This window comes from Ranitomeya imitator, chromosome 3, assembly GCF_032444005.1.
Source record: "Ranitomeya imitator isolate aRanImi1 chromosome 3, aRanImi1.pri, whole genome shotgun sequence".
NCBI lineage: Eukaryota > Metazoa > Chordata > Amphibia > Anura > Dendrobatidae > Ranitomeya > Ranitomeya imitator.
The window spans coordinates 670,987,097-670,997,516 of record NC_091284.1 but is presented as its reverse complement, the minus strand read 5'-3'; the positions used below and the strand labels follow the sequence as shown (position 1 = coordinate 670,997,516).

The window sequence follows — 10,420 nt, the reverse complement described above, 5'->3', positions numbered from 1 at the left end:
CCCGACTACGGCAGCAGGGCCGGCATGCACAGGGTGGCACATAGTGCCACCCGGCATCCCCAACCCCAATTTGCCACAATCCGACTGCCCCTCGGACCTGCAACGAGATCATGCGCTCCCCCCTAAAACACAGGGTCAAAAAATAAGTAAATATGTATAAAGAAATAGTGTAAAAAAAACCGAAGACTAAACCAGTGTGTACTATTACTGTACATAAAATGTGATGCCTAAATATATAAGTGATAAAGCAATAAACAAAAAATTGATAAATAATTAAAATAATTAAAAATGTGAATGCTTCTATATGTTACTAAAAATATTCTTGCTATAATAACTCTCACAAGTCTGACATGTGTAATGATGCTGTGATCAAGTCCTAAAAGGGTGCTACCCACCAGTATACAAATGGAATATCCCCAAAGTCAACATGGTAAAGTCCCCCAATACATATTCTGAAAGGGGTGGTATATTAACATGGTAAACCCATCCATGTAACCACAGGAAACAGAATATGCCTACACCAACTCCCATATAGACCACATGTTGGCAAATCTCCCAATGCATATATTGAAAGGGGTGATATATTGACCTGGCAATACCACACATATAACCTCAGGGAATAGAATATGTCCATACCAACTCCCATATAAACCACATGCGGACTAATAGATAACCCCCCTCCCCCTTTGTTCTTTTATCTTCAGGAAACAGCATCTTGGATGTGGTATCTTCATACGAGATCCTCCTTCCTTTCCCCCAGACGAGGACGGCGATTGTCAACAGCCAATGGATACAGGTAAGCTGTAGTTAAACAAATATAGTAGTTAAATGAGTGTTGCAGAGGGGACTTAATTTTTCACCATCTTCTACCCTAGACACGTTCACTACAGTAAAAGATCTTCACCTCTTTGCAAGAAAACTTATATTAAAAAAACTGCACCATAAGGGAAATGTAGGGGGACTTGAAGTGGAAGATGGAGAACAACAAGCGTTGGAGGCACTTATATCCTTATTAGAAGAAGATACAACCAACACAAGTAAGTTTCCCGCAAATCTCATTAATAAATCTACCAAATTTCCACCATTTACGATATCCCCAGCAGTAGATACATTTACGAAAATGGTTACAAATGACATTGAGGAAATCAAATCTAGACCTAAGAGACCCCGTTCATTTAATCTTTCTAGGGAGGAGAGAGAGGCCCTTAGAGAGTTGGAAAGGTGGGATGACGTTGTTTTCAAAATGGCGGATAAGGGTGGCAATGTGGTGATTTGGTCAAATCGGTTATATGAGGCTCAAGCTGAAAAATTGCTTCACAATTCTATTGAATACAAACAGCTGACATTTAATCCAATGACAAAATTCAAAGATGAACTGATTGCCATCCTCGCTGTGGCATTTGAAAACAACGTCATCCCAAAGAAACTCTTGGAGGTACATGCTAAAATGAGTCCCAGGTTAGCAACATTCTACCTGGTACCTAAGATTCACAAAAATTTGGCAGACCCACCAGGTAGACCCATAGTGGCGGCCAATGAGGGACTATGTGAAATTGTTTGTGACATTATTGAACACTATCTTAAACCTTTGGTGGCTCAGTTGCCCTCATATATTAAAGACACCACGGCTGCCTTGGGCCATCTGGAAAACATACAACTCTCCGAGGATATGATTCTGGTGACTGCCGATGTGGAGGCTTTGTACTCCAGTATCAGGCACGCCGATGGCCTGCAGGCAGTAGAAAAATATCTTACGCAGAGCAACATTGAGAGGGACATGTCAGCATTCATTTTGGAATTACTGAAATTTGTACTTACACATAATGCATTTTCATTTGCTGGGAGGGTCTACCTTCAACAACAGGGTACAGCGATGGGGGCCTCTTGTGCCCCCTCCTATGCCAATCTATTTATGGGGGCTTGGGAGTGGTCCATATTCCAAGAAAATGAGGTCCCAGGTATGGAGCGAGTCCATAACTGGATTCGCTTCATTGACGACATTATGTTTATATGGGAGGGCCCAGTGGAGGAGCTGAAAGGCCTTATGACTAGACTGAATCAAAACGATAAGAACATTAAACTCACATATAAATATGGACGTCAAATTGATTTCTTGGACCTATCTATTATAGCACTACCAGATGGACATTTATCCACAACAGTCTTTCGGAAATCTACAGCAACAAATTCACTGTTACATGCAACATCACAGCATCCCAAATCAACAACCAATAGCATACCCATTGGTCAATACTTACGAATAAAAAGGATCTGCTCTGAAGAAGACCAATTTGAAACACAAGCAAAGACTCTAAGAGACAGGTTCAGGGATCGTGGATACAATCGGAGAGCAATACAAAAGGGATATTGGAGAGCCAAAAACACCCCAAGACAACAACTCCTGCATAAAAACTCAGTGACCCCAGTCCAAACGGAACAGGATATGCAGGTAAGGTTCATTACAAACTATACTAGTGAATGGCATGACCTCTGTGAGGTTATCCAGAGGCATTGGAAAATTCTATTCACTGATCCAATACTCAAAAATATTCTACCTCAACGGCCCTCAATGGTGGCAAAGAGAGCTCCAAATTTGCGGGATATGTTGGTACACAGTACGTACGATCCTAAAAGGAAATCTAAAAATAATGTTGGCAAGGGGAGAAGGGGATTTTATCCATGCGGTATGTGTAAGGGGTGTGCCAACATGAGGAAAAGCACTAACTTCAGCAATCATGACAACTCTAGAACATTTGAAATTAGAGCACATATTACATGCTCATCAAAGGGCATTATTTACCATGCATCATGCCCATGCGGAAAGGTATATATTGGCATGACTAGTCGAGAACTGAAGATCAGAGTGCGTGAGCACTGCTTAGACATTGAAAAGGCTAGGTTGACCATGGAGGATACTACATTAAAAACCCTTCCCAAGCATTTTAAGCGGTACCACCAATGCAATTCCCGACTCCTTATGGTCAAAGGCATAGATATGCTAGATTTGGGTCCCAGAGGTGGAGATATGGGGAAAAGATTGGCCAAAAAGGAGTGCCAGTGGATCTATAGATTGGGTACTTTGGTACCACAGGGCCTTAATGAGAGCTTTGGCTTTGCTGCGTTCTTGTAAATATAGGAAGTAGGGCGTCAGGGGGGGTATTTGTTTTGGTTTAGGTTTAGAAGATGAGTAGTGGTCTTTGGGTTATTCATCTTACCTAGGCTTTTAACTATTGTTGTTTGTTGGTTTGTTACTTTTATTGATTTTTAATATTTGTTTAACTACAGCTTACCTGTATCCATTGGCTGTTGACAATCGCCGTCCTCGTCTGGGGGAAAGGAAGGAGGATCTCGTATGAAGATACCACATCCAAGATGCTGTTTCCTGAAGATAAAAGAACAAAGGGGGAGGGGGGGTTATCTATTAGTCCGCATGTGGTTTATATGGGAGTTGGTATGGACATATTCTATTCCCTGAGGTTATATGTGTGGTATTGCCAGGTCAATATATCACCCCTTTCAATATATGCATTGGGAGATTTGCCAACATGTGGTCTATATGGGAGTTGGTGTAGGCATATTCTGTTTCCTGTGGTTACATGGATGGGTTTACCATGTTAATATACCACCCCTTTCAGAATATGTATTGGGGGACTTTACCATGTTGACTTTGGGGATATTCCATTTGTATTTTTATCTTTATATTGCACGGTAATGAGTATCACCCTTGATATGGGGATTTTATAATTCACAAAATACCCTTCTCTATTCACTTCATACTGGTGGGTAGCACCCTTTTAGGACTTGATCACAGCATCATTACACATGTCAGACTTGTGAGAGTTATTATAGCAAGAATATTTTTAGTAACATATAGAAGCATTCACATTTTTAATTATTTTAATTATTTATCAATTTTTTGTTTATTGCTTTATCACTTATATATTTAGGCATCACATTTTATGTACAGTAATAGTACACACTGGTTTAGTCTTCGGTTTTTTTTACACTATTTCTTTATACATATTTACTTATTTTTTGACCCTGTGTTTTAGGGGGGAGCGCATGATCTCGTTGCAGGTCCGAGGGGCAGTCGGATTGTGGCAAATTGGGGTTGGGGATGCCGGGTGGCACTATGTGCCACCCTGTGCATGCCGGCCCTGCTGCCGTAGTCGGGCTCCCCCCCTTCTATCGGACATCTGCCACCTGATCATGCGCCATTGTACCCCATGACATGGTTGGTCCGTACATCCCCTCCGCCTTCCGGTTTCCGTACATTTCGTTCGGAGACTTTAGCGCTAGTGCCCGTACATTTTTTCAGTTGACCTTCACATTTAGTTTATTTGCTTAGTGTCTCCGGTCTCCATTCAGTTGGTGCGGGAGCGTTGGAATATGCGACGTGTATTTTAGTATTCGGCGGCGTTTACGTGCTCATGTTATTTACGCATGCGCAACGTATCGTCATGACTACAGGGACTCCGTACATTCTCCCCACTCACAGGATATCTCGGCATCTCATTTCCGGTTTCCGTACGGGGTCGTAGGCGTACGTGATACCAAAACTCCCGGCTTTCCCCAGCTGTTTGACGGCTTCTTGCTAGCAGTGACCAATGAACGGCGGTCTTTACTATATTTATACCGGCTTGCCCCCTGCCCAGACACACGCCTCCAGAAGAAGCGAACGCGAAACGCGCGTCGGGGCAGAGGGACGTCGGGGCATTCACCCTGCATACACCATAAGGTAACCTATGATAGTTTACATCTATATATTGCTAATTCCACCATTGCCACCTGTGCATGGAAGTATGACCATATATCAACGTTAGGTCACTCCATGCTGGAATAGTACATACTTCTCTTTTGTACAGGGCCTCTTTAGCTCCTTACTTAGGATATGTTTCTATTGCCTGGAGAATTTGCTTCAGATGGCCAATTCCTTATGTAGGTGTATATGCAGATTTGGGTTTGAATTGCCTATGACAGTTATGTCCCTCGTTCTGTGGACTCAAATGTTACCCTTTTTGATACTGTAGTTTTGTATTTTGTATATACTTTTAACTGAATTTAATAAACTGTTACCTTTTAATTAGTACCATAGTGTGAATCAATTAATCGTTCTTGGTCACACCCCATGTGAGAAATATATTGTTTGAGGGTACTTCAACTCCCAGTTGGGAGGAATGTATGTTGAATTATAAGAGCAATTTTGGTGAATATATAAGTCCATAATCCAGTATTAGATTGGAAATCCATGTCTGTGTCCAGCTGGGGATGTCAGGGGGTACATGGTGATGTCCCATTTCTGTCTATTTCGTCATCCACCCCTTCTGAGGTTCCAGAGTTCTTGTCTGATTACCGGGATGTATTTGATGAGCCCAAGTCCGATACCCTACCTCCGCATAGGGATTGTGATTGTGCTATCGATTTGATTCCTGGTAGTAAATTCCCAAAGGGCCGACTGTTTAATTTATCTGTGCCTGAGCACGCCGCTATGCGGAGTTACGTGAAGGAGTCCTTGGAGAAGGGGCATATTCGCCCGTCATCGTCGCCATTAGGTGCAGGGTTCTTTTTTGTGGCCAAGAAGGATGGTTCGCTGAGACCTTGTATAGATTACCGACTTCTAAATAAGATCACGGTTAAATTTCAGTACCCCTTGCCGTTGTTATCTGATTTGTTTGCTTGGATTAAGGGGGCTAGTTGGTTCACCAAGATAGATCTTCGTGGTGCGTATAATCTTGTGCGTATTAAGCGAGGCGATGAATGGAAAACTGCATTTAATACGCCCGAGAGCCTTTTTGAGTATCTAGTAATGCCATTCGGACTTGCCAATGCTCCATCAGTGTTTCAGTCCTTTATGCATGACATCTTCCGAGAGTACCTGGATAAATTCCTGATTGTGTACTTGGATGACATTTTGATCTTCTCATATGATTGGGAGTCTCATGTGAAGCAGGTCAGAACGGTGTTTCAGGTCCTGCGTGCTAATTCTTTGTTTGTGAAGGGATCAAAGTGTCTCTTTGGTGTTCAGAAGGTTTCATTTTTGGGGTTCATCTTTTCCCCTTCTACTATCGAGATGGACCCTGTTAAGGTCCAGGCCATCCATGATTGGACTCAGCCGACATCTCTGAAAAGTCTGCAAAAGTTCCTGGGCTTTGCTAATTTTTATCGTCGCTTCATCTGCAATTTTTCTAGTATTGCTAAACCATTGACCGATTTGACCAAGAAGGGTGCTGATGTGGTCAATTGGTCTTCTGCTGCTGTGGAAGCTTTTCAAGAGTTGAAGCGTCGTTTTTCTTCTGCCCCTGTGTTGTGTCAACCAGATGTTTCGCTTCCATCCCAGGTCGAGGTTGATGCTTCTGAGATTGGAGCAGGGGCTGTTTTGTCGCAGAGAAGTTCTGATTGCTCGATGATGAAACCATGCGCCTTCTTTTCCAGGAAGTTTTCGCCTGCTGAGCGAAATTATGATGTTGGCAATCGAGAGTTGCTGGCCATGAAGTGGGCATTCGAGGAGTGGCGTCATTGGCTTGAAGGAGCTAAGCATCGCGTGGTGGTCTGGACTGATCATAAGAACTTGACTTATCTCGAGTCTGCCAAGCGGTTGAATCCTAGACAGGCTCGTTGGTCGCTGTTTTTTGCCCGTTTTGACTTTGTGATTTCGTACCTTCCAGGCTCTAAAAATGTGAAGGCGGATGCTCTGTCTAGGAGTTTTGTGCCCGACTCTCCGGGTTTATCTGAGCCGGCGGGTATTCTCAAAGAGGGAGTAATTGTGTCTGCCATCTCCCCTGATTTGCGGCGGGTGCTGCAAAAATTTCAGGCTAATAAACCTGATCGTTGCCCAGCGGAGAAACTGTTTGTCCCTGATAGGTGGACGAATAAAGTTATCTCTGAGGTTCATTGTTCGGTGTTGGCTGGTCATCCTGGAATCTTTGGTACCAGAGAGTTAGTGGCTAGATCCTTTTGGTGGCCATCTCTGTCGCGGGATGTGCGTTCTTTTGTGCAGTCCTGTGGGATTTGTGCTCGGGCTAAGCCCTGCTGTTCTCGTGCCAGTGGGTTGCTTTTGCCCTTGCCGGTCCCGAAGAGGCATTGGACACATATCTCTATGGATTTTTTTTCAGATCTTCCCGTCTCTCAAAAGATGTCAGTCATTTGGGTGGTTTGTGATCGCTTCTCTAAGATGGTTCATTTGGTACCCTTGTCTAAATTACCTTCCTCCTCTGATTTGGTGCCATTGTTCTTCCAGCATGTGGTTCGTTTACATGGCATTCCAGAGAATATCGTTTCTGACAGAGGTTCCCAGTTTGTTTTGAGGTTTTGTGCTAGGATGGGCATTGACTTGTCTTTTTCCTCGGCTTTCCATCCTCAGACTAATGGCCAGACCGAACGAACCAATCAGACCTTGGAAACATATCTGAGATGTTTTGTTTCTGCTGATCAGGATGACTGGGTGTCCTTTTTGCCTTTGGCTGAGTTCGCCCTTAATAATCGGGCCAGCTCAGCTACCTTGGTTTCGCCGTTTTTCTGCAACTCTGGGTTCCATCCTCGTTTCTCTTCAGGGCAGGTTGAGTCTTCGGACTGTCCTGGTGTGGATACTGTGGTGGACAGGTTGCAGCAGATTTGGACTCATGTAGTGGACAATTTGACCTTGTCCCAGGAGAAGGCTCAATGTTTCGCTAATCGCAGACGCTGTGTGGGTCCCCGACTTCGTGTTGGGGATTTGGTTTGGTTATCTTCTCGTCATATTCCTATGAAGGTTTCCTCTCCTAAGTTTAAACCTCGTTTCATTGGTCCGTATAGGATTTCTGAGGTTCTTAATCCTGTGTCTTTTCGTCTGACCCTTCCAGATTCTTTTTCCATTCATAACGTATTCCATAGGTCATTGTTGCGGAGATACGTGGCACCTGTGGTTCCATCTGTTGATCCTCCTGCCCCGGTTTTGGTGGAAGGGGAGTTGGAGTATATTGTGGAGAAGATTTTGGATTCTCGTGTTTCAAGACGGAAACTCCAGTATCTGGTTAAGTGGAAGGGTTATGCTCAGGAAGATAATTCCTGGGTCTTTGCCTCTGATGTCCATGCTCCCGATCTTGTTCGTGCCTTTCATATGGCTCATCCTGGTCGTCCTGGGGGCTCTGGTGAGGGTTCGGTGACCCCTCCTCAAGGGGGGGGTACTGTTGTGAATTCTGTGGCAGAGCTCCCTCCTTTGGTCACAAGTGGTACTTCGGCGGATTCTCTCTGTGAGCTTCCGTTGGTGGAGGAGAGTGGTACTGCGGCTTCTGAGTTTCCTTCCTCAGGTGATGTGGTGAAGTCTTTAGGTGCTGCTCTATTTAACTCCACCTAGTGCTTTGATCCTGGCCTCCAGTCATTGTTCTAGTATTGGACCTGTTTCCTCCTGGATCGTTCCTGTGGCCTTCTGCTCTGCATAGCTAAGTTCTGCTTTTGCTATTTTGTTTGCTGTTTTTTCTGTCCAGCTTGCTTATTTGTTTTTTCTTGCTTGCTGGAAGCTCTGGGTCGCAGAGGGTGTACCTCCGTGCCGTTAGTTCGGTACGGAGGGTCTTTTTGCCCCCTTTGCGTGGTTGTTTGTAGGGTTTTGTGTTGACCGCAAAGTTACCTTTCCTATGCTCGCTCTGTTCAGAAAGTCGGGCCTCACTTTGCTAAATCTATTTCATCTCTACGTTTGTCTTTTCATCTTAACTCACAGTCATTATATGTGGGGGCTGCCTTTTCCTTTGGGGTATTTCTCTGAGGCAAGGTAGGCTTATTTTCTATCTTCAGGCTAGCTAGTTTCTCAGGCTGTGCCGAGTTGCATAGGGAGCGTTAGGCGCAATCCACGGGTGCCTCTAGTGTGGTTGGAGAGGATTAGGGATTGCGGTCAGCAGAGTTTCCACGTCTCAGAAATCGTTCTATATTTTTGGGTTATTGTCAGGTCACTGTATGTGCTCTGACTTCTATGTCCATTGTGGTACTGAATTACCAGATCATAACAGTATCCTGTTGTTATGGCAGTGCGCATGCGCTGCCTCCTGCCCTGGTCATTTCCTGGGGCGCTCACTCCTGGGCTGTTTGCGTTCCAGCGAGCGTTCCAGGGAGCGCAAGCCCGGAAGTGAGCTTTGATACAGGAAGCAGGCAGTAACGCAAGCGCCGCAAATGCCTGAATATCGCTCTGTATCACTCGGGATCACATGCTCCTGCCGACCGCTCACCATTGGCGGAGGGCTAGAATAAAACCCCGCACTTACCCACCCTAGGCACGCCCCCGGAAGAAGCGAGGTGCGAAACGTGCGTTGGGGTGAGGTGGAACGCTGTACTGCAGCCTGCAGGTAGATATGATTACACATATTGTTCATGTATGCTATTAATGTTATACTCTGGGCATGCTTAGGCAGCTAGTTACGGAACTTAATATGCTGTTATAATACCACTACCATGCTTAATGATGTACTGCACATAGCCTCCACCTTATGTTAGGGTGCTTGGGCTACTTTTTAGCATGTTATTTTATTTCCAATAAAGCCTTTTTGTATATTGCTCTGGATCTCTTCATTATGGTTACCCTTTGGGCAACCAGGTGTTGTTTATAGTGTATTGGAAGTGCCAGTATTATCGGACATTGGTGAGCACATATTGTATATATAGTAGCCCAAGTCTCTCTTACATTATGTATATATGGCAGGCCAAGTGTTTCCTATATAATGTATATACAGCAGCCCCAGTTTCGCCTATATAATATACTAGCTGAAGAGCCCGGCGTTGCCTGGGCATAGTAAATATCTGTGGTTAGTTACAGCACTTCACTTCTCTTATTTTCCCATCACGCCTCTCATTTTCCCCATCACATCTTTCATTTTCCCTCTCACATCTCTCATTTTCTCCCTCACACCTCTCATTTTCCCCCTCACTCATCTTATTTTCCCCCTCACTCCTCTCATTCCCCCCTAACACTTGTCATTTCGACCTCACATCTGTCATTTTGCGATCACTCCACTATTTTCCCTCACTCCTCTCATTTTGCACTCACACCTTTTCATTTTCACCTCACACCTCTCATTTTCACATCAGTATATACATGGTTGTCATCTCCCTTATATATAGTATACACCTGTATGTCATCTCCTGTATATAGTATATACCTGTATGTAATCTCCCCTGTATATAGTATATACCTGCTGTGTGTCATCTCTCCTGTATATAGTATATACCTGTATGTCATCTCCTCCCATATATAGTATATACCTGTATGCCATCTCCTCCTGTATATAGTATGTACCTGTGTGTCATCTCCCCTGTATATAGTATATATCTGTGTGTCATCTCCTCCTGTATATAGTATATACCTGTATGTCATCTCCTGTATATAGTATATACCTGTAGGTCATCTGCTCCTCTATTTAGTATATACCTGTGTGTCATCTCCTCCTGTATATAGTAT

The 10,420-nt window shown here is 44.1% G+C and overlaps 1 long non-coding RNA gene across 1 annotated transcript; it reads left to right on the top strand.

Annotated features, from left to right (window-relative positions):
- Positions 1 to 890: 890 nt before the first annotated feature.
- Positions 891 to 5,074, top strand: LOC138672260 (uncharacterized). Its single transcript, XR_011319677.1, has 3 exons — positions 891 to 1,037; positions 2,133 to 2,449; positions 3,286 to 5,074. It is a non-coding gene; the product is annotated as an uncharacterized lncRNA (long non-coding RNA).
- The last annotated feature ends 5,346 nt before the right edge of the window (positions 5,075 to 10,420 follow it).